The 3,789-nt window shown below is 34.8% G+C and overlaps 1 long non-coding RNA gene across 1 annotated transcript; it reads right to left on the reverse strand.

The window, feature by feature from the left end:
* Positions 1–1,016: 1,016 nt before the first annotated feature.
* LOC130216820 (uncharacterized) lies at positions 1,017–2,998 on the reverse strand. Its single transcript, XR_008835834.1, has 4 exons — positions 2,939–2,998; positions 1,415–1,448; positions 1,178–1,233; positions 1,017–1,093 (listed from the first exon to the last, which is right to left on the reverse strand). It is a non-coding gene; the product is annotated as an uncharacterized LOC130216820 (long non-coding RNA).
* Between the last annotated feature and the right edge of the window lie 791 nt (positions 2,999–3,789).

Here is a 3,789-nt window from a genome sequence, read left to right on the forward strand (position 1 = left end):
TTAAATTAAAGAAACACTGTAATGTAATAACAAACTGCATTAAAAATACCTTTTAAACATTTTCAAGAAATTAAATGCAAATGTGTGAGAGACCATCAATATACAAAATCAATATATTTTGGGGGAAAAAATTATAATAAACCGAGAACCGATTCATAAATGCACTTGGTTTTGCTAGATTTAAGCAGTCAGTCAAGTTTGCATTATTTAGCACACTGATTTCCAATTTATCAATAAATATTTATTTTAGAGAAAAGGGATGTTTTACTATGGCTTTTGGAGCAAGGGTGCACCAATCTACAATCCCACAGCAGGTGACTTCACAGGGTTGGCTATTATACGGAGCATCTTTTGACTTTGTGGCTTTTAACACTATCTTTTTACATCTTAATCCAGCAGGTTCTTCCAACAGAAATTATTTTACTCTCAATATATTACATAGCTATTACACTTATTAAAAACTTTATTTTTCAAGCTAATATTCCTCTTTTTCAAAACAAGTGTGTTTAAAAATGAAATAAATGCATTCATTACTTCACTGGCCTATGAAACTAACTGACCCTGTGACGTCACAAGTTGCAACATGGCAATGCTCTTGCTCCAAAGGCCATAATAAAACATCCCTCTAACTTTCAAATACTTACATTAATTGCATTTGTTTTATTTATTTATTTTTCATAAAATTGGAAGTGACTGGAACTGGAATGACTGCTTCATTTCCAGTCTAAGAAAGCAGAAACAATAATATTACTTACAAAACATATCCAGAAAAAATCTTTAGACTCATCCCTCAAAAAGACTGAAAGACCCGGAAGAACTGCTGTGCTGACAAGCATTACATCAGATGACTGTGAAAAAGTAAAGACAGTTAGACATGCATTATAGACCAGTGGAAACAATCAAATACAAATTATGATTCAAAGATGATGTCCCAAAAATACCTTTGAATAAACTTGTTGCAAAATCTCATCTAGTTTTCTTCTGCAATTTCCTCCATTTTTTTGAAAATTTCAAATGAGCGGTGTGTGTCCAATGCAGCGTTGAACTCGGATCTTAAATTTCTTCCTAATATTAGAGTGAATTCTGCAAAGATCTAATCAAATACATTATTAGTCGTTAATAACATTCAAACACACAATTTCACAAAATTACACAAAGTTTTGAAAAGGAAACAAACCCTCTGCAGCACTTGTATCAGCTGGTGTTTCCTTTATGACTTCCTTCTGGATGTCACTGTCGTGCACAAAAACGTGAAGTGTTATTGACAGGGCTAAGCAAAATTTTAAAACAAAGAAAACAGTAATCAGAAACACATGCAATGATACAATGCAATTCCATTAAGCAACAGATGTAACATTTTAATAGTGTTTAAAAAGTTGTGCACTCTTTTCTGATGTGCAGGTGCAAAACTTACATTTCCACTGCATATCAGCTCACAAACTGGTAGTCTGAAATAAAAAAAGAAAAAATGTATAAAGAGTATAACGATATTACGAACCAAATACCACTCAACAATATGCATCACAATATTCAAAGCTACAATCCAAACAACACTGTAATTGTTCAAATGTATTTGCCCTAAATAGGTGAAACCTTCTTTAACAGTGCAAACAAACAGGTTTGGCAAAGCCCGTTTATACTTTTAAAGTTTCTTAACAGAAACTTTGCTTATAACAAAGGCTTGTTGATGCCATTGTGTGACATTGAGCTAACAAAGGGATGTTGCTTGGTTATACGAGTCATCATAAGTTAACAGCTACCATTTCATCACCAACGTATCCGTCACACATATTCAGTCGCGTCTGGTCAGATTTATTTGTCATTACAGCAATACAAAAACACTCCATTGAGGTAAACGTAAAGTTAACACTGGAATAATTCTTCAAAACAGCATGAAAAAAGACAAATAATATATATTGCGATTTTTACAATATATGACTTGTCTGTGTTCTTCAATCTCTCTCGCATTTTCACAAGTTTAACTTTTAGTTTCATAGGGATTGTTAGCATAAGCACCCTTAACATCATGTGTAAATATGTATCTGCCTCATACGGTGACACGAATCGTAATCGCATCGAAATCCTAAATTACTAACGACACTTACGGGTCCATTTTGAGCAGAAACTGCTTTAAAAATGTAGAAATCCCGGCGATCGTGGGAAAAAAAGCGACTGGTCTGGTCATGAGCCGCTCGCCGACGGCGGACCACAGCTGATCTCCTAACCTGCTTCCGGTTACTTCTTAAATTAATCTTTTTTTAAAACACGCATATTTTCGTCAAAACAAGTGCCACTAAAGTTCAACGGTAACTACTGTATTTGTAATGCGGCCAAAAAGGTTTCGTTTTCTTTTCTTAAAATGTCGACCTACAGCTGTGTTAACGTTACATCTATTTGAATGAATTGCGCCACGCAGTGTTGCCAGATGTAGCTGACTGATTCCAACCCATAACAGCTCTAAAACCCGCTGAAAACCAAAAAACACCGTCCAAAAATCTGGAGAATATTATAACCTGTTTTGAAGTTGAGGAGCGGGGCGAGGATGTCGTGTCCTTGAGAGATCACAGCCGTTGTAAGCGTTGCAAGTACACGATCAAATTCAAAACCGCTCAATCTGGCAACACTGAGCGCGCTCTCGCTCTCTCAGTGCATCATTTGAAATGGCGCACCCGCTCTTTAAGAGCATAACGCCCACTTTACAAATTATTTCTACAAATTATTAATAGTTATTAAAAGAAACTAGGAAGCTGAAAATAGCTAATCTAGTAAAGTATACAGTATTGCAAATAACGTGCAGAGGTCAAAACGTTAAGTCACAACATCATGGGCTAAAAACTAAGTTCACAAAACAGCAAACAATACACAAAGTGCAGGAAATAAACAGATTACTGATACTATACAAATAAAATCAAAGTAGTAATTAAAATGAAAAGTTTACCTTGATTTACTGCAGTACATCTTCTCAATATGAAATCCTGTCCTTCGACGATGGTGCTGGGTTCGGTTGTGAATCGAGATGGGGGATGGGAAATCACCACCCAGTACGCATGCGTAACAGCATGACTTAGCCCTTATAAGCACTTTTACTCAAATTACATTAGTTATGGGAACTTTATACCTTACTATGTCAGTAACACTAATACATTTCTAGTAAACTCAACAATTTGCTTAAAATTAAGTAAACATACTAGAATTTTCATAGTAAGGAATACTATTCGCTTTTACAGTGTACTGGTTTTCAGTATTTTTGCTTTCTGTGGTTATTTTCAGAACTGACTAACACTGCTGTCTGAGTTTCAGTGAAGATTAATTTTTTCTTTATCTACATTTTGACAAACCACTTTTATATAGTTGTGAACTAATATTTTGCTCTTTTATATTTATTCAATGATTTTCAGCCTGAGTTTGTATATCATTCCTATGTTTTACTTCTGTTTTTGTTTTGGTTGTCATAATGTGTCCATTGTTGACAGTGTTTCACTCATTATTTCTTTGATTATGTTCACCTGTTCCTTGCTTGTATCTTTAATTATACTGTTTATTTAAGCCCTCAGTTTTCCCCCACATCCTTTTTTGGAAATTATGCTTAACACGAAAGACTCTATTTTAACGATTTAAGTGCAAAGTCTAAAGCGCATAGTGCAACAGCATTAGGCCGAATCCACTTTTGCTATTTTAAGGATGGAAACATATGCTTTGTGCCCCAGCGCATGTTCAAACAGGGTTGTGCTTATTCTCTTAATAAGTTATGGGTATGTTTTTAGCATAACGTGCATTAAACCAATCAGA

Source organism: Danio aesculapii, chromosome 23 (genome assembly GCF_903798145.1).
Source record: "Danio aesculapii chromosome 23, fDanAes4.1, whole genome shotgun sequence".
Classification (NCBI taxonomy): Eukaryota; Metazoa; Chordata; class Actinopteri; order Cypriniformes; family Danionidae; genus Danio; species Danio aesculapii.